The sequence below is a fragment of the Stomoxys calcitrans genome, chromosome 2 (assembly GCF_963082655.1).
Source record: "Stomoxys calcitrans chromosome 2, idStoCalc2.1, whole genome shotgun sequence".
NCBI classification, from domain to species: Eukaryota; Metazoa; Arthropoda; class Insecta; order Diptera; family Muscidae; genus Stomoxys; species Stomoxys calcitrans.
The window spans coordinates 150,184,871-150,206,203 of NC_081553.1; the positions used below are offsets into that span (position 1 = coordinate 150,184,871).

Below are 21,333 nucleotides of genomic sequence, written 5' to 3' on the forward strand. Positions count from 1 at the left end.
TATATATATATATATATATATATTACATATTTGTATACGTATATGTATTTAAATATATATAAATAAAGGTGTTAATGAAGCATTTTAATTCTACAGATTTTTTCTTCTATATTCTTTATTCTATATATATTTCGATTCTTTATCTATGACAAAGATAGGCTCTTAAATTGCTTAAACAATTATTGGTTAGGCTCGTCTCAGGGTAGTTTACAATTAATACCGTAAACTGACCACTCTGTCCTCTCTTTGTTCGTGTTGGGGTTTCCATTCACATACAATCGTAAACAGCCAGTAAGTAAATTTTATTGCCACTCGTTTATAGTGGCTTTACGCCTAAAACATTGATCATCATGTGGTAGTTGTCTTTGAATGACTATGTGACTGCATATTAAATATTCGTCATTTAGCCTTTTTTTAATCAATTCAAATTGCCATATTATTCGATTTTCTGGTCTAAGGAACAGTCTATATATTGGGTTGCCTAAAAAGTAATTGGTTTATGTTTATATCAGTTTATATAAGCCTTTGTTGGTTTAAGATTATTTTCAAATTAATATGTAAATTCTGCACATTTAAGGTGGTCGATATACGGACACAAGTAATATATCTTTTCGAATATACACATCAAAGTTTGGAGTTTCTTAAAACATCATCTATTATATTTGTTTTTACTAGTATTATTATATTCAGATTATCTGGTAATTTACATAGGTAAGGTTAAGTTAAAAAGAGGGTGCAGATATTAACCTGCCCCATGCCTCTATGGACATATATCTAAGCCAGTAATCGGCTTATTGTGCGCTCTAAAAACTAAAAAGTAACCTTTCAAACAAAATTAAGTTAGGAATTCCATGCTACTTATAAAATCCTTAATAGTTTTCAATACCAATCCCCTAAGTTGGTTCATATCTGATAAAGTGTCTCCACCTTAGTACCGGTATCTGTTGTCCTTAGTACCGGTATCCGGGCAATGACAAAGGAAATGCTACAACGTCTCATAATCTTCCCTGCGTGCCCTACACATGCTATCACTTGCCGCACCGATTTTACATAAGTGAGCTCGTAGTCCTAAGTGTCCCGTTATGATACCAATAGCTATACTGACCACCTTCTTGCTTCCTTTCAGTAATAGCCTCGTCTTCTCACGATCTGGATCCCCCATAGGATTTTCGCTGTCCTACCGACCGTTTCGCTGTTCTACAATGTTGCATGCGCATTCGCATCCTTAACTCGGACTGCGTTGACCCGAAATGCTTCTGGTTAACCAAGTTTATTGATAGCAGTCCTCTGGCCTTCACCGCCAAATCGTCTGCCCTTTCCACCTCACGCATTCCGTGATCGCCCGGATCTCCGCCTGCAGGACCGTATTATGGTCGATCCAGATCTTAGTCCCTGGGTTCTCCATGTATACCACCAGGCTCACTCCGTCATCTAGCTTTGATCCATCCGTGTAACATGATCTTCCATATGGCAACACTAAGGTTCCGTCAGTCCAACACTGTGCGCTGGCAGCAGTGCCTCGCACTAGTCCTCAAGTATCGTCTCAGGTATCCGATCGGATACCACTTCTCTTCCTTCCAGGTTTCCTATCGTCCTCTCGATTATACCGCGATGGTATGAGGTGCTCACATTCTCAATCCATTCTCCCATCACCTTAAGTCTCATAGCCGCAGTGCCTGCTTCACAATTAATCTGTATGCCAATGGGTCGGACATATGGAATATTCTCCAGTGCCTGGTCCTCATCGCTCCGCCTATGCCAAGAAAACATGTTCTCTAAACCTGTGTATGATCCTTATGTTGCAGTCTTTCTCCATAGCAGTCCACCAAACTACTGAGGCGTAAGTATGTATTGGTCTCATCATGCTCCTGTAGAGCCAGTGGACTTTCTTCGGATTGAAGCCCCATTTCGAGGCTATGGCCCGTCTACATTGTGCCCAACATCTTTGAGATTTCTCAGTACGTTCCTGGATGTGACACTTTCAATTGAGTTTCCCGTCCAAGATCACACCTAGGTATTTGACCTCGTCAGATATCGAAATCGTCTTATTGAGGAAACGTAGTTCGTTAAATTGTCCTGTCCTGGCCTGATAATTTCAAAGTATTTTCCGACCGCTTGTCGCTGTGCTGGCATGGTGGCGTATGCGCGGCTAGTGTTCGCCGGATGGAATGGTTCTTGCGCAAGCGTGTCATCTATCAGGAACAAAAAAATTGTACATGCCAGGCTTATACTGTAAGAAAAGGTATGTTTGGCCAGAAAAAAAACGTCTAAACTAAGATGTTCAAATAAAAAGAGGAAGCACCACATCTACCTGTAGGAAGCCTTCTCGCCTGGTGTTCTGGCGAGGAATATGTCTCCCTCTGGAGTCGGAGCTCCACCATAGCAACTTTCAAGTCAGTTGCCCCGTACGTACCTCTCCATCTTATCACCCCCTTCCTATCTCCTTCTTCTCAAGATCTACATGATCTCAGTTAAAGACCTTGTTGTCATCAAACGTTATAAACATTTCAAGTACGTTTCTTTATTAAAACAAAACGATTATCATTGATTCAAATTGATTAAAAAATAAAAAAAAAAACATCATGAAAAAACTCTTGCATAGATATTGGACTTTACAATAAGATCAAGGAAAAAGTAACCAATATATCAACACAAAATTTCACAGGAATCATTTAATTTTACTACGAGCATTAAAATTAGCAAAGAATTACATTCGATCTCAGTCGAATCTAATGGCCTATAGGTCTTCTTCTTTTGGGGCTCCTGCCACCGAGTTGGTTAAGCTGTGCCCACAATGGCAGCTTACTCCGTCTATGTCCGTCCGAATATTGTAAAGTTCAAGGTAAGAAAATGGATATTTGGAATTAGTTTTCCTTTTTTCATATCTGTTTTTTCTCTTCTTTTTGTAGGCCTTTACCACGCCCAAAAGGACGGCATCTTCAGGGTACTGTTTTGGAACAAAAATCCCTATGGAGACTTCCTACGTGCCTAGAGAGAGCTCTATCTATTTGGGAAGGGTAAATACCATATAATAATGTCGATGGTATAATCAAAGATAAGTATTCTTAAAGAAAAATGCCTGCCTTTTCCAAAAACTAATTTCCTTTTTTCTCTTTTACTTTTAGATAATCTGTACGTCCGTCTGTCCAAATGTTTAGTTTCAAGTTAAGGGTCTATGTAAGCCGTCACCTGGAGCACTGCGGTCTGCGAGTACTGTCTGAAGGAGGTCCCACGCTGGTGCAGAGTAGATGAGCTAATAATTCAGTTTTTCTAGAGGAAATTATAATCCACTTTTATTTCTTTAAGGTTAGCATAAGAGTAGTTTTTAAGAATAGTTTTTAAGCATCGTTTTTACTATAACTTTAAAGTTGATTGGTAATTCAGTTTGTAAGATTTCTTTTTTTGTTTCTTTTTGTTTAGTTGTTAGAAGTTCCTTTTTTCAGCAATAAAGGAATCAAAATATTCTGACTTGGTTTTCTTTTTTTTCTTTTCATTAATTTTGGAATTCAGTTAATTTTTTTAATCATAATTTTAAAAAGTACCTTTTCAATTTTAGGCTTTTAGAGGCTTCACCCCACTATAGGATTATTCTTCTATGTCTTCATACACTTGCTATGCAGTTCTTATAGCAACACAAAACAACAACACTACACGCCGTTGGCTTCACTTCTATTTTTTTCTCTGCTTATTAGGCTCACTTTTAGTTGTCCTCTCGGCTCACATCCGGCTTGCTGCACGTCTCAAAAGGAAAAGAAATATTTTCTTTCCTAGGCTAGTGGCCTATGTTGTCATTTTTGCCATCATGGCGCTCTTCCCAGCCAGAACTTCCTCTGATGGGCCAAATGACAACACAACACCAACTGTCCTACTGTCAATCAGGCAGGGTTCGTGGTTCATGCCCAAGCAGCTGATTATATTCGGCAATTGCCCGCTAGGTGTCGCTTTGGGGGGACAAAAAGGTGCACGCGACAAACCCAACCATCCTTTGAACATCATTGTCAAAGGATGGGAGGGAAAAAGGTGCAAATTCCTATGATATATCTGCCCTTACATTCGAATAATTCCGAGCGGCGATCCCTAAAATGCATCTGCACCGCAATCCCTACCTTATTCGAGCACTACCTTGCATAGTTCTACCATCAAAAATACAATGTTTGTCCGACTTATCGCTCAGCCGACCTATGCCAAAAGCTTCGTTCTGTAGTTATTTGTGTACGATTCTACTCTGGTTTTCACTGCATCGACTTATTATGGAATCTACTGTATAAACCTACTCTGGTTTCTATAAATTTGAAAATTTTTCTGCCAAATAAATACGTATCTAATAATGTATACGCCCCTTAAGAACGATAAATTGGTACCAGTTACCAGTGACAGCCGTAAGTGTCTCTTCCCTGAATTAGGACCGGTATACTGTATGAGTAGCCGCCACACCGTAACGACGTTAAAATAAATGAATGAACACTGTCATTCATAATTAAAATGAAAAAGCAGCTTCGCCATGGCGAAGAAAAAATTTATTTATTTTATGGTATAAAAAATCAAGTGTATATCGTGCTCGCGACCCAGGTGGCTTTTACAGTGATGTCGCGAAAATTCCGTGCCAAGGCCATGCAAAATTACGCGTGTGTGTGTGTGCGTAAATGTAAAACAATTAAATGAATGAAAATGTTCAAATGTCCATTAAATAATAAATCGGTTGAAACAAAAGAACATGAAGTACTTTTATGGTTCCATATTTTTCAACTCGTCTGACCCAAAAGGTATCATAGGTGTGTGAAGTGAAGGTATCAGCCACTGATTTGATAAAACCCGCCAGGTTAAAAAAACAGCCTCCGACCCCTACATGACACCGGCATGTTGTTTAAATTGGACAAATTCCCAAAAAATTTAAAAAAAATCTATACATATGTTCGACTTCGCTATAAATAAAACTTATTCTTTCATGCCAGTATGTGTTTGTGAACCCCATTTGGGATTATAATTGCCATAAAAAAAATCATATATATTCCGCAACATTACTTGCGAACACTGTACATGCAGACAGTTAAAATTTAACCAACGATGTGATGGTTCAAAGACGTATATGTCCGGTAATGGTGTGTGAAAAGGACGCCAAAGTTTTAAAACTTTTAAACTTACGTAGGCGGCTGTGGCTATGTGTCAACATGTGTGCGTAGTGTAATATTATGGTATTGCGGTACTCCTACCCACTCAAGCTATGAATGGAGGTGGGGGTATTAAAACCAAACTCTGTGTCCAAAGAAAAACAGTACTTTCTAAAAAATGATGTGAAGACAGAAGCCGAAAAAAATGTTGCCCAATTATCTGCGTTTCCATGAGTGTGAAGGTAAATGAAAAACCAAATGCATATAAAAGAACTTGACAAAATAAAAACCCGTCGTCTTTCTGATGATCCAAAAGACCAAAACAAAAAGATGAAATGTGAAAAGGTGTGCTTTTGTGAATTAATTTAAAGATCAGTGAACTGAAAAGTGAAAGTGTTGTAAGAAAGTTAAAGTGAAGAAAAAAATTAAAGCTCAAACAGAATTTGTGCCAGAAATGTGAAGTAACCAAATAAAAATGTGAAAATTTACGAAATCCAAAAACAAAAAAATACTAAGAAAAAAAAAACACGAATGTTGGAATGAAGTTACAGAAAAAAAAGAATTGCCATTAAATAAATAAATAAAAGAATTAGTACGGTAAAATTCAAGACCATTTGGAGGTTTGCTCCAAGGGAAAAACACGAAAATTCATGAAATCCTAAGAAAATAAATGGGAATCAAAAACAAAAATAAAAAAATCAAAATGTATTCGAATTTGAAAAGGTTTAAAAAAAATATTGTAAAAACATAACCTCGGAAAAATACCAAGAAAAAGCAAGTGAAACCGAATTGGCAAGATGTATACAAATTAAAGGTGCCAACTGATAAACTTTACATAAATATCGGGGAATAACCTGGAGAATAACGCCACAAATGGATCAAGCAAAAATGTTGTCAAAGATTTAAAATCGAACCAACAACAACCAATCGAAGTTATTGCAAAACGATCATTTATATTTCTCTGTCTTTTCAGCTTTCAAGGAAGAAAACTACTGGACGACCAAGCCGTACATCTCGTCTCAAATAATGGAGCACCCGCTCTTGGAGAACGCTGCCGATCTTCAGCGGAGAATGAATATGCGAGGTAGGTAGTAAACGTATCACTTAACAACGGAGATAAGCTCCTGTTTCCCTAGGTACCAGCAAAAGACTCCTGTCAGCCCTTTACGACCAATAAGGTAAGTGTTTTCCTTCGCTATCCCGCAAATTGCTTAACAAGCAGGAGGTCATGGCATTCAGTCAACATCGTGCAAGGTGTTGACCTATCCAACAAACCACAGACCATAGATATACCAATAAACGGAACGCCAGGCCATGCCTAATCAAAATACGCGCCGATACCAAAATTTACCGGCCTATATCGGGGTCCAAATCGTGTGTGGCAAAAACATCCATTGGAGTATTACGTGTCCAAAAGGTGACCGCGGTGCTCCTGAAGACCAAGCTCAGGGATGGGTACTAGAGTTATCGTCACCGGATGCGGTGTTTCGGCCTATTCACCTGGGTGAATTTGCCTCGTGCCTTTTCTCACACTGGGATTCCAACCGCCATAATCGTCCTCGGGCAGCTCATAGTCCTTACCGTCCTTCCCCCGATGTGCAGCCTAATGTCCTAGCTTCAATGGGGCACTTAAGGAAAGCTTTTGCGGTACTCTGGCTACGAGAACTCTAGCGCTCATCTCCGATGCCTGGTGCAGATGGTTCATCGCCGATCTCTTGGCCTGTAAGCAACATGTGGAGGAAAGATGTCACAGTTGGGTTGGGCCTTCTGTATCTGGTGGCAACACCATAAAAGTAGGACACAATTAGAATTAGGTAGACCGACATCCCACGCATTTGCGTATGAGTGATTCAAACGCCTGTGTAAAGCTCTATATCTCACCACTGACCTAACAAACCATATCCTATTTGCACTATTGTTCCTTATATTTTCAGCATCCGACCTTAGACGCCTGTAAGTTCACCTAAAGTAAGGTATGAAATACTTCCACTCCTACTTCTATTCGCAACCATTAATGAATTTCCTCTTCTTAATTACAGGCTATCTCCAAAGGATCCAGAACGCGTTTTGACTAACCGCCATAACATGGTCGCATCAAAAAGAGGAAAACGAAGAAACTACACAGAGAGGAAAACGGTAAGTGTTTCATACCTGTATATAGTAGATATAGCGTAGGAAATAGGTCGATATCTTCCCACCCTGGGGGGGGGGGGTCTTCAGCTGGTAAGGTCTTCAGACCTTTGTAAATGGAATAAACAAATCACCTCGCCAATACTATCTGAGTATATGGTCTCTCCTCTCAATCACCAACGATAAATCTGGGTCTGGAATCGTCTGACCCACAAAGTAAAAAACCCATTGCATTCGAAATGCGAAGATCCTATGGACCTCACCCAAGAGCTGGTACTTCCCTTTTCTTCCCTCTAAACACCACCGAAAAAACAGAGTTTGAACCTTTCGATTTAAACCACTGAAACACCTACTGTGAAAGAATTAAAAATTCCACCCATATCCTGGTTGCCAAAACGACACTGCATCAATGATACAATAGTCGAAACTATATCTACTCCTCTATCGCCGCCCAAAAAAAATGTACTCCTCGTTAGAAGTCGTCTGGTTCAAATCCAGAGACAAGAAGAAAAAAAATCATGCACTGCATGGAGCTATCGTAGATGCCTCACTGCTTCAAGTCATTCATGTGATAAACACCCTCGACCTCATAGAGGCAGTTACCAACCGGTCTTACTATCCTGCATTTGTGAAACTTCAAACCAAATTTCGCGTTAAACTGATTCTTGAAATCACTTTGTTGGAAGCTTCTTCGGTATACTTCCAGTTCTGGTATGAACTTGACAATTCTGCTGCGTATATTGTACTTCTTCTCATTGCCCAAATAGGCCTTATGTAGGCTTTCCCTGATACTTTTCCGTATAATCTCTAGTTTAGCCGATTTTCGAATCATCTCACTCTCGGGGTCATTTAAAAGTTGCAACTTCCTGGCTAGGGCGTATACGCTACCATGACTGATCATATTCATTCCAAATAGCGCGAAATAAGGTGTAACCCCGATGGTCGAATGTATAGAGGAACGCAATGAACATTCTATCTCGGACAGATATTTATCCCAATCCTGATGACTCTCTTTCAAATACGACCGTATAGCCGCCAGGATGGACTGATTCACTCCCTCCGAAGCATTTGTTTGGGGAGAGTGCGTAGCTGTTCTTAGGTGATTAATTCCGAAATTCCTCATCAACTCCTGAAATTCTTTACTAACGAATTGCTGCCCGTTATCGGACACAATTGTCTCGGGGGTACCAAATTTATGGAAGACCTCTGAAACTAGAAACTTTGTCACATTCTTAGAGCTCGCCTTCGTCATCGCCTTCAACAAAACGTATTTGCTTAGATGGTCCAACACGATGCAAATAAAAGAGTTCCCATTCTTCGGGCGGGGGTATGGGCCTAAGAAATCTATATATATTCGTTGAAAGGGTCTCTCAACTATGGCCTCTTTTCCCATAGGAGGACGAAGAGTAGTATTTGCCTGTTTCGTAGACTTACACATTTCGCAACCCTGCACAAACTCCCTAACTTGTGTGGTCATGTTGGGCCAATAGAAATATTCCCTTATCCTTCTTAAAGTTTTGTGAAAGCCGCCATGTGAAGCCTGCGGTGGACAGTGAGATTTCTCAATGATACCTGCTGTCAATTCCTGTGGAACCCATAGCTTCCACGAAAAATCCTCGTGAATGGGCACGCCATCGTAGTGCTGGGTCCTTTTATAGACATATCCGTCTACAACTTTAATATCTGGCAAACTGCCAGTGTTCTTCGAAACAATGGAAATCAGTTCATTATAATTATCCGATTTAAAAACCTCCGCGGACAAATCTATCAGATAATCGAGATCAGTTGACAACTCTTCCATGCCATATCTGGACAGGGTATCTGGTACTACATTTTGGGAACCGGGCCGATGCTCCACCTTAAAAGAAAACGATCGGAGATGCAGACTCCACCTAGCTAAGCGTCCGCTAAGATCTTTAAGTGACATAAGCCACTTCAAACTGCTATGGTCCGTGATAATGGTGGAAGGCATCAGCTCAATGTATGGGCGAAACTTCTTCATCGCCATTACCACGGCCAAGCATTCCCGTTTGGTAACGGAATAATTACGTGAGCAGACGTCAGCCTTTGCGAAAAGTACGCTATTGGATGTCTCCGCCTTCTCCATCCTTCTGGAACAGAACCGCTCCAATTCCAAGGTCGGAGGCATCACACTGCACATAAAAGTGCTTCCCAAAATCAGGGTGCGTCAAAATTGGACTCGTCACTAGGGCATTCTTCAAATAATCAAACGCCAGTATAGCCTCTTCTGTGAACATGAACTGCTTGCACTTTTTCAATGTGTCAAAGATTGGAGCGGCAATGGCAGCATAAACCGTCTACACCATCCACTGTTTGATTGTCTTAGGATAACAGAACCGGGTTATGGTATCTATCTTGTCGGATCCGGTTTGAGCTCTCCTCTACCAACAATGTAGCCTAGGTAACGAAGCTCCTTAAAGCAACATTTAGACTTTAGACTGAGCCACGTTAATTGTTAACCCGGCATCATCTAATAATTTTGCTACGCGATCGACCAGTACCACGTGGGCGTCGAAGTCTGACGAAACAATCAGCAGATCATCCAAGTAGACAAAGACACTATCACGTATTGCTGAGGGAATCACTTTATCCATTAAACGGCATAACCTTTGAGCTGCGTTGCACATCCTAAAAGGCATGACCGTGAAATGGTAAAGTGGTCTCCCCGGCACGGTGAATGACGTCTTTTCTCTACTTGAATGATCCAATGGTATTTGTAAGAATGTGTCCTTCAAGTCGACACTCGAGATATAGTATGTATCACCCAGTCGGCTCAGCAAACCTTCAATGTGCGGAAGCGGATAGGCATCTTTGACCGTCAGGGCATTGAGCTTTCGTGCGTCCAAGCGTAGCCGCTTCTTCTCACCCTTGCGGACAAGAGTTACCGTGTGACTCCATGCGCTTTCACTAGGCTCAATGACTCCCATGGCCAACATCCTATCTAGCTCCGCGTACATTAGTTTTTGGGCTGCCGGTGAGACCGGGTAATGTTTACTTTTAACAGGTACTGCGTCGCCGGTATCGATGGTGTGGACTTCAGACTTTGTTCTACCCAAGCCCTTCTTGGTATAGGAATTTGGCCATTATCATCTCCAAACGTTGCCGTTGTGGATCAGACAGGCTATGCATTTTTTCGTTATCATCAGCCCCACCATCCGCTTCATCACACAAGCTAACACTATTGGTACTAAGGCTTTCCACCGATGCGAACAAGCCAAAGGCTTTCATGAAATCTATTCCGAGGAATAGTTTTTTTTTCAAAGTGGGTACAAGGTGGAATGTCATATCCCGGGTTCGGTTATTGCAGGTAATTGGAACGCTAAACTTACCAACCATTCTGTGCGGGGTCTCATCAGCAGTGCTAACGAAAAAATAGAAATTCTGGACTTCAATGCCAACTCTCTTCGTAAATTCCATGCAGTCCTTACCTAAACAACACACCGTGGCACCACTATCAAGCAAACCTTCTATATCAGCGCCCGAATTTGAATTTTTGTATAAAGCCTCGCATCGTAACCTTCATATAAAGACGCAGAAGATATAGCGTGACGAACCTGCCTCCTGCGTTTGTACCGCTCTCGCGCCCTCTTCACTTTAGGCGAAACTTTACCAAAAATTCTTGCTCTAAGCTCTTCATATTTCTTCACACGCATATGCAAGGGTTTCAGCTCTCTAACCTGGTTTCCTATCTTCACAGCCTTCAGTTCTGGATTAACCAGAATTGTAGTCGGAGTTGTGTTGGACACGCTAGGTGTTTCTTCGGAATCCTCTCTTACTGCTGCGGGTCTCTGTCTGTGTGGAACGCGCTTCCGCAGTACGAGGCGCGCTCCGTGTCAAGTTTCCCTGACACTTAGGACACTTTGGTGTTACGACTCCCTCCTTACCGCATCGAAAGCAGAACACGCGGCTTGTTGGTATCGGACACTCGATATAGCTGTGACCATTTTTTCGGCAATTCCAACAAGTGTACTTCGTTGCGTCTCTTAGTGCATCTATCTCTAGATCGGCCGTTTCGTTTATCATCTCGGCGTCTTTTTCCTCGTAATACAGCTCATGCACTCTTGGTGGTTGGTAGGGTCTTTGGTGATACGCCTGTCTTTGTCCAGCAATCATCGCGTTTAACCTCTTTGCGGAAATGGTTCAATCCGTGCATTCTGATAGAGAAGATCAGTGCAGCTGGGAATGATTTCAAGTTCCCTTTCATAATTTCCACCAGATCTCTTTCGCTATAAGGAACACGCTGTTGGTTTCTCATTTTAATAATCGCATTGAAAAAATCTTCGAATGACTCATTAGGTAATTGGCGTCTGTCCATTATCTTCTTTTGAATTTGGAATTAATTCTGGAAGCGGCGAAATTGGGCCAAGAATGCTTCCCTTAGATGCCCCCAGTGATTGAATGGAGCGATACGACGCTGCTGTCAATACCAGTCCAGTGCACTACCCTCGAGCAGCTGTGGGAAGTCTATGAGCACCTCTTCATACGGATATCCGTAGTCTTGCCTCATGGATTCGAGTCGAAAGATAAAACCCTCCGCATCCATCTTCTGGTCACTACCATCAAAACACACTCCCCTTTTCTTCACGTCATATCTTGGGCCTGGAAACGGCCTTTGTGGATATGACCTGTTTTGTGGAGACTGCCAGTAAAGATCTTCAGCTTGTTGCGATGTATAGCGCTCATGGGTAAATTCATTAGATTGTGGGTGTCTAGATCTTGCTCCTGGACCCGTCAGTGGTGGTGGATTCGCCATTGGGCCTGCTAGTGGTGGTGGAGCTTGGAAATTTGACCATTGATTATAATTGGGTTTCAGTTCTGGCCTTATGACCCGGTACAGCCATGCTCGAAGATGGCGGCTGAGTGGACAGCGGTGGAACACTTTGCCCTACATTCGACATTTGCTGACTTAACTCATTCTTTAGCTGTCTTATCTCTTCCACGCTCCTCATTAACTGTGCCTGGGCCAAACCAACGGATGCCACCATCTCTTCTAGGCCATTCCTATAACCGTTTTCCCTCCGGAATTCCAGGTTGTCCTCGGAAGTCCCGGCGTATATTTTGCGCTGTCTGGCTGGCGAAGTCGGGCGAAATCACCGTATTGTCTAGGACCTCAGAATTGAAGGATACGTCACTTGACACGTGTGGCGCTATAGACGATGTCGTCATGGTGGTTAGGGCGGTGCTGGCCTGGATTGCGGTATTTACCACTGTGGTGGTAGGATTTGTTGTCGAAGCGGTCACAGCGGTGTTTTCTGCCATCGGACGAGTGTCTGCTCCCGATGTGGAAATTGGAATGTCGTTCTCCATCTCGTACTGTTGCCTACTTCCTTGCCTGGTTAACACCTTTGCCTATATAAGTAGCAAATTGCAAATAAAAGAACCTGTCAACCAACACACACACACTCCCCGCAAAATATGTTGTACACAATGTAAAAATGTATACAAACGCGTAAAGATTTCAAGACAAATTCCAAACAAAAACAAGAATAATTCAAGTAGCAAGGTATAAAAATGCAAATACTTCAAAGTTTAGGTAAATAAATTAATACAAAAAATCAATTCGTAATAAAATGGTCCCCTAACTCTCTCCCTGAGAATCAGACTAAACCCAAAATTCAAAAAATCAGATCCCAACTTCTTAATCCTAATGATAATTAAATAAAACAAAAATGTAATATTAAAAGTAAAAAACGAAGAAAAAACTGAAATAAAAACTTATTTGAATTGTTTGAGATGTTGGAGCTAGGGTTTTCAGGGGACGATAAGATGAAGAGAAGATATTGCAATTAAACTATGTTAGCCTTATTGAACGTATATTTGCTTCCTTACAGGTTTGTGGGTGCTTCTAATGAACTCTACTGAAACGGAATACCTCACGTAGACTTTGACCGAAGACATGCCCGGTGGACACTAGGGCGGTCTGAGACCGGTGTCTAGGAGCACAACGATCCCTTCTGTCGGACTACGGTGAGATATTCTTGGTCTATTGCTGTTTTAACTAATGGATGGTTTGGTAAACTAACCCTAAATTAAAGCTATTAGTTACGTAGTACACTACTATCTAAACTAAGACTATAAATTAGGGCCGCCTAACGAAAAGGTATGCTAGCTAGGAGTCCTCCGTTCAAATACCAAGGAGCTTGACGGCTGTGAAACTTTGTCGGGTCCGGAAACTCCTGGTCTCTCGCATGAAAACCTCCTAGCCAACACTTATCTATTTCCTCTAAAAGCAAACTATTGCAGCAGATATTGGACTTTACATTAAGATCAAGGAAAAAGTAATCAATATATCAACACAAAATTTCACAGGAATCATTTAATTTTACTACGAACATTAAAATTAGCAAAGAATTACATTCGATCTCAGTCGAATCTAATGGCCTATAGGTCTTCTTCTTTTGGGGCTCCTGCCGCCGAGTAAGTTAAGCTGTGCCCACAGTGACAGCTTACTCCGTCTGTCCGGCTATGTCCGTCCGAATATTATAAAGTTCAAGGTAAGAAAAAGGGTATTTGGAATTAGTTTTCCTTTTTTCATATCTGTTTTTTTCTCTTCTTCTTTTTAGGCCTTTACCACGCCCAAAAGGACGGCATCTTCAGGGTACTGTTTTGGAACAAAAATCCCTATGGAGACTCCCTACCTGCCTAGAGAGAGCTCTATCTATTTGGGAAGGGTAAATACCATATAATAATGTCGATGGTATAATCAAAGATAAGTATCCTTAAAGAAAAATGCCTGCCTATTCCAAAAACTAATTTCCTTTTTCTCTTTTACTTTTAGATAATCTGTACGTCCGTCTGTCCAAATGTTTAGTTTTAAGTTAAGGGTCTATGTAAGCCGTCACCTGGAGCACTGCGGTCTGCGAGTACTGTCTGAAGGAGGTCCCACGCTGGTGCAGAGGAGATGAGCCGTTGGTGTGCAGCGTTTTATTTACTTTTAATTAAAATTTTCGTTTAGTTCAAGCTTTAGCCAGTAATTTAGTTTTTTGTTCAGGAAAATATTCTGACTTGGTTTTCTTTTTTTTTGGAATTCAGTTCATTTTTTTTTATTCATAAGTTAAAAACAGTGCCTACTCAATTTTAGGCTTTTAGAGGCTCCACCCCACTATAGGATAATTCTTCTATATCTTCATACACTTGCTATGCAGTTCTTATAGCAACACAAAACAACAACACTACACGCCGTTGGCTGCACTTCTATTTTTTTCTCTGCTTGTTAGGCTCACTTTTAGTTGTCCTCTCGGCTCACCTCCGACTTGCTGCACGTCTCAAAAGGAAAAGAAAGATTTTCTTTCCTAGGCTAGTGGCCAATGTTGTAATTTTTCCCACCTTGGCGCTCTTCCCAGCCAGAACTTCCTCTGATGGGCCAAATGACAACACAACACCAACTGTCCTGCTGTCAATCAGGCAGGGTTCGTGGTTCATGCCCAAGCAGCTGATTATGTTCGGCAATTGCCCGCTAGGTTTCGCTTTGGGGACAATAAGATGCACGCGACAAAATTGGCCCACATTTGTCCTCCTCGTGAACCGGCACATTGTTAATAGCCCCCCCGATATCAATGCATACCGCCAGGGTGTACGTTTTGGCATCGAAAGATTCTTTTTTTTTATGCACAACCTCGTGCAGGGCAGTCTCCACCGACCTCCACTTGACATAGGCATGCTCTTTGTATTTGAGCAGTTGGCGACGTCATTAACGCTATCGACATGTTCGCAGAAAAGCTTCCAGGAGGCACGTTTTGCCGCTCTGTAATACGCATCCCAATAAACTTCCGCTTTTTTACGACGTGCTCTGTAACAAAGTCTGCGGACCTCTTTCCCAATATTGTGAATCTCCACGGTCATCCAGGGTTTTTCTTGGGTTGATTTCCTTTCTCGAAGAGGACAACTATCTTCGAAGGATCCCACCAGTGCAGTCGTAATCCTGTTGACATTTTCGCCAATGTCTTTTATGCTTGGACAATCTAAATTATCTTGCCCAAGTCTTCTTCTGAGTAGTCTTCAGAATTTTGTCCAGTTGGTTTTCAACTAATTCCGGAAGCTTATCGGATTCGGCGCTGGCCATGCTATTTTATACCTAATGTAGCGATGGTCAGAAAAAGAGTGTTCCATGGAGACCTCCTAATCCTGAACCTCATCGATTAGAGTTCGCATCGCACCCTATTAGTACCTCATTTCCTGTCTCTTTTGCTTTCCTCACCAACTATTGCAGTTTCGACTTAGGTGGCGGTGTCGGAGAGTTGAAAGGCTGATAACGTAATGCCAGGTATGCTCCACCTCCCTGTCTCACCACTGTGGTATACTACGTTGACGACTCTGGGGAAAATATACAATTCATATTTTTATGACAAATAACGCAGGTCCTCGGCTGAGTACCAGTGTTAGCATAGAATAATTGGTAGTTGATATGGTTCATTCCAGAAACGTTGTTACGGGTTGTCCATGGCTCCTGAATCAAGGCAATATGAATCTTGCTCTTACTGATTTTTCTATAAGAGCGTGTTTGGGAGTCTTGCTCCGGTGGAGATTTATCTGGATTACCTCAACCATTGGTCCTCTAGTAAATGGCCATCTTAGAAGTTAGTTACACTGCATTGACCCAAAATCCACTGATCCAAATCGGACACCTTTCGCTGCGCTGTCTAATGTTTCAATATTAGGATCTTACCTATCCCAGTGTTCTGAATCTTGAAGTCCCTGTTTGTTATGCTGTGTTGGGTCTCTCGCCACTGCAGTGCCTGATATTTTAATATTAGGATCTTTGCTTAGCCTGTTCTTTCCAATATTGAGAGAGCTCATGATTGTCTCGTTGTCAACCACTGTTCGTTGGGCAGTATTGAGTCACCTGCCACTGCACGGCCTGACGTCTCAAAATTCCCATGCCATTAGTCTTAGTCAAAATCATTATGAAGATTTGATCAATGCCAACCACGAGGAGAGTTCCTTCCTCCTTCCTGGAAAATTTAGCACTTCTCTGCGACCAAAAATTGGTTTTGCTTGCCCAAGAATCCCAACATGCGTTTCGTCGCAAATTGATTGTCCCGTCCCTTGATGAAGACCGTCGCCTTTGTATGCTGGGGAATATCCATCTTTCTCACCAGGTCCAGCTTTGCGCCCTCCCAGAGAGTGTATATACCTCTGACGAGCGTTTGACGGTATCAAGACATTCCGCTGACGCAAAACGCAGCGTAAAGATGTCCTCTCTAAACTCGTATGGATAAACCCAGATTTGAGCTTTTTTGTTCAAAAAATCCGATCGTTAACCAGATGCTCCACTGGGACCTACCGGATGCACAGCCGATATTGATGACTGCCATAAGTCAGCTCATATCTATTGTGCTTCCTTGTCACTCTGGCGTAAGAGAGCGGCTTTTTACCATTCTCAGCGACCATCTTCCCCTTCCGTGATGGCTGTGGCCTCAGTTTGGAAGTCACAGTCTGTTTCGACTTTGTCTATCTCCGCAGGACACTGTTTGTCTCATTTAAAACTTTTTTCGTAATAGGTCGTACCTATTCCGAGATCCGGATATATTTTTGTTGGTGTCCTTTCGTTTTTGTTTATTTTCTCTACTTCAATTCTGTGACCTTTAATTTTTGTCCTCAATGTTTGTTCTTTTTTTTATTGTGCAGAATTCTACCACTACCTTCCGTTTATTTTTTGGTTCTTATATGTTATCAATATCGCTTTCGCTGAGTTTGATATTTGCCTTTTCTGCGTTGATTTGATCAACTTCATATGCATCAATGTCATCGTTTTGTATATTATTTATTTCAATATTCTTTCCAATTATTTTTTGTTCCTATATTCTGAAGTTCAACGACTTTGCAGTTGAGGTGGCTAATATTCCCATTTATCTGAGTTAGAGGGCTTCGCTGTTGTTGTAGTAGCGTGGCTATCGCTGCGACATGCTCTTCATCATCATCTAAATTACCTCACTCTCAGCTATTTGATGGTTGACACTCATTCTCATCGTTTGATCTGTTTCGTTTTTGAAAGTTTTTATCCGCACACCTATGGCATTTCCACGTTGCATTCGTTTATGCGCTCATTACCGCATAGGAAGATTGTTGAATTGAACAGCAATGGGAAAAAGATAAAGACAGGCACATATAGGCAAGTCACATTGATTGCTGAAAATTAATTCTTTTTGTGCTGCTGCCATTATAATGGTTTTATACTATGGATTTCCCTTTTTTGATGAAAGACAAAAACCGCTTTGGTTAATCACGGTAGTAGCAATACGTTTCACACTTCGACACGTCCTTACGCTATGAAGGCTACGGCAATAGTGGACTGATCGGTCCAATATCATCCGCCCCCTTGCGATATGAAAACATTATATAGCCTATTGCTCTTACAGGACCACTTCCCACAAACTGTGGGTCGGTATATATGTGTTCAGGGTTCAGGGGGAGTTGATGAGAAGAGTCGTCCTAAAACACTTGGCCATAAACCAGATATCAGATTTGAGCTTTTTTGTCAGAATCCACAAATATGTTCAGTTTGAGGGGTATGTAGTGTTGGGCGGCCACGCAAGCACTTAGCCCTGAAAAAATTCTGGCATAGTGCTGTACTGTTAAATTCCTTTTATTTGAGCCGCAATTGCAGTTGGTTTAGGGGGACTTTATGGGGTGAGACTATCCTCATACACTTTGCAAAAATTAAATATCAAATTCGTTTTCTACTATCAAATTCCTATTATTGAGCCTCTTGTTGCCATAGTAGGCAAACACGGTCGGTTTGAAGGGAATTTAGGGGGCGGACTCTGCAATGATATCATTATCGTGCTAGAGCCCGATTTTGTTTGAACCCCATAATATCAAGCATTTTGAAGGTGGCGATCAAGATATGCAGGGCTACGGGTCTCGTTCAGATTCATACTCACTAATTTATTTTGTATTGGTTATCAACACTCAAAATCATATCAGAGCTACCACTTGGGATACCACATTTGTAAAGATCCGCAAGTCCTCCTGTACCTCCCAACTTGAGGGTAAAAAGTGTACTCTCCTACTTAAGACATTTTATTGCTGTCCCATTCTATCCCGATCGGCCTCCATTTATAATTCTTAATTCCTTTTTTTGGGTAGGGTGGTTGACCTCTGACACGTCCTTTCATTTCAATACAATATATTCTCGGCCGTCCTACTTAACCGTTTTTGGTTGTTTTTATTGCGAAGAGAGGGTCGGTTCACCCAACGCTAAGACCCAAAACACAGTTTATTTGAGTTCTTTAATGTTGAGATCTACATGCGAGGTTGAACGGCAGGACGCACGACGTGACCCAGGTAATTGAATCCTCATATCAACATTAGATTCGAACTCTACTGTCACAGACCTTTCGTTTAGTTCCCATAATATACCGAACGAATTAGACGTCTTAATGAAGCGTATTATGTAGGTGGGCTGGTCCAAGACTCTGTTTCAAATGTATACATCAGATTCGTAGTCGACACCCAAAGCCCTTTCATTCGATATCGAATTGTGACGTTGGACAATAATGGCGTTTTTTGGTGTTTTTGGGGATGGGGAGGCCCAGTATATACATAAGACCAAATTCTTATAATAGATATGTACTCAACTTTTTAACCCCTTTCATTTGATACCCATATCGTCCCAGAGATAAATATGTCCCGTTGAGGGTTATTTTTGGTGGTGGGGGCACCTCAGACACCAAGCAATTAAGTATACTATGTTAGGTTTTTACTATACTTTTAAATACCTTTCATTTAATATTCATATCGCCCCAATCAGTAAATATGTTCTGCTGGGGGTTTTGGGGGGTGGATAGGCCTCTCAGGCACCAAGGAATACATTTTTATGTGAAATTTTCACTCTACTCTCAAATACCTTTCGTTTGATACCCCTATTGTCCAAAACGGTAAAAGTGTCCTGGTGGTTGGTGTTTTTGGGGGTGGGGAACAACCCGACACTTAAGGTGACATTTTTGTACCAAGTTCGTACTCTACTCTTAAATACTTCTCATTTGATACCCATATTGCCCAAAGCGGTAAAAGTGTCCTGTAGGGTGGAGTTTTTGGGTGTGAGGGACCCCCGACACTAGTGTGACATTTTTATGGTATTGAGTACGAATACTCAACTCTTAAATTCCTTTCATTTCATACCCATATTGTCCCAGTCGGTATATTTGTCCACTCGGGTAGGTTTTGAGATGGGGCGTCCCCCAGGTTAGGTTAGGTTTAAGTGGAAGTCCGCCAGACTCAGACGTTTTCGTCCTTTGTGATACCACAGGAACAGAAGAAGGCTTCTAGTTCCTACCGTTGAACCATCCAGATCGCTTTAAAAAGCCCAATAACTTGCGAATGTTCAGTTCCGCTAAATCAGACAGGTTCTCAAAGAAATGGTAACATAAAGTGGACTGACTGTTATTGCGGGACACACACATGGAAGGTGTTCTATAGTCTCTTCTTCTTCGATGTCCACACAGCTTCTGCAAAAGTCGTTGCGGGCAACCTTCAGTCTGTCGGCAGGTTTTCCGATAAGACAGTGACCTGTCATGACGATCATAATGACTGAGACGTCTGTTCTAGCCAATGACAGCAAAGCGGTAGACCTCTTCAAGTCTAGATTAGGCCACAAAGTTGTGGAATGCTCACAGCCCCCTCTTTGTGACCATTTATCATTCGTTGTCTCTCCCTGGTCCGGAAAACTTAGCTTACATGTCGCTAGAGGCATACCCACAGAGTCCAGTATCCCTGGAATATGTAGGGTAGTTCCTAGTATCGCAAGCTCGTCCGATTTATAATTTCGTGGGATATCTCTGTGGCACGGCACAGGTGATTTTAAACTGTTCAGCCAACTCGTTGAGTCGAGGGAGGTTTTTGTGTTCAGAAATACGTTCTCCAGGAATTTGAAGGCTGCCTAGCTGTCTTAGAATATATTAATACCAATCGTCGTAATGACATTATATCTTAGCCATTCTACCACTTCCTTAATTGCAGGGATTTCCGCTTGATACACACTGCAGTGGTCGGGTAACCTTTTTGATATGACCAGTTCTAGATCTCTAGAGTACACCCAAAGCCCACCAGGTCGTTTGGTTGGGACCATTCGTGTAGAAGTCTTCTGTTACCAGGGATGTCGTAGTTCCAATCGGGTTTTTCACGAATAGTGATACAGTACTTCAATTCAAAAAGCAACTCAGGTAGGGTATAATCCACACTGCCTGGAACATCGGATACTGTATCAATGATAACACAGTGTCCGTAGCCGCCACATGACCAAAAAGAAAGCTCCCTTAACCTCACGGTAGTGTTCGCTGCAATTTGGGTAGCCACAATGTCCAGAGGCATAAGATGTAGCATTTAATTCTGTGCATCAGATGGTGTCGTCCTCAATGCGGCTGTAATGCACAAAAATGACATCCTTTGGATCCGGTTAAGTATTGAGCAGTAGATTGACTTTTGATGATAAATAAATCTATGTTAACGATCAATTGCCGGCACAAAAACATCGATTGTTTTGGTTTGCAAAAAAAAAAAAGACAGAGATGTAAATTGGAAATTTGTCTGGGTAAAGAATGGCGAAATTTATGCGAGAAAACAGGAAAATAAAGCAGAGCTAAAAATTATAACAAAGTCAGGTGTAGAAAAAATGGTTTAAGAGAATAATATTTAAAACTATATAAGCAAACAAATAGAGATTTAAAATAAGAATAAAGCAAACTAAAAGATAGGGACTTTTTCTTCGACCACATTATTGGATTTGGTCTGTCAAAATTGATAAAATCACCGAATGAAAGAGAGCGAAACGCAAATATTTAACAGCATTAATGACATAAATGAATTAGCTGAATTACATACGTATCAACTGAATTTCATATATCTGAACATTAGGTCTCTAAGAAAAAATGTCAATGCCATTTTAACAGATATAAATTAAATATTAGATGAAGTGAAATTAATAATACTAGTTGAAACCAACATAATGGACGAAGAAATCGCCTATACACAATCCAAAACTTTAATGGTGTGTTTCTTAATCGGAAAATTAAAGGTGGAGGAATAGCAGTTTATATAGTTGCAGTTGAAATGTGTATGGGAATAATCCTTTTTG

At 41.3% G+C, this 21,333-nt stretch overlaps 1 long non-coding RNA gene across 4 annotated transcripts; it reads left to right on the top strand.

The window, feature by feature from the left end:
* The first annotated feature begins 4,444 nt into the window (after positions 1 to 4,444).
* Positions 4,445 to 16,275, top strand: LOC106093486 (uncharacterized). Of its 4 annotated transcripts, none has more exons than XR_009397036.1 (8): positions 4,445 to 5,350; positions 6,082 to 6,192; positions 6,245 to 6,286; positions 7,043 to 7,081; positions 7,148 to 7,244; positions 13,091 to 13,226; positions 13,569 to 13,753; positions 13,823 to 16,275. It is a non-coding gene; the product is annotated as an uncharacterized LOC106093486 (long non-coding RNA). The 4 variants fall into 4 exon arrangements; XR_009397037.1 differs by having other exon boundaries at positions 4,445 to 4,772; positions 4,953 to 5,350; positions 13,091 to 13,753; XR_009397038.1 differs by having other exon boundaries at positions 4,445 to 4,763; positions 4,953 to 5,350; positions 13,091 to 13,753.
* Positions 16,276 to 21,333: the final 5,058 nt, after the last annotated feature.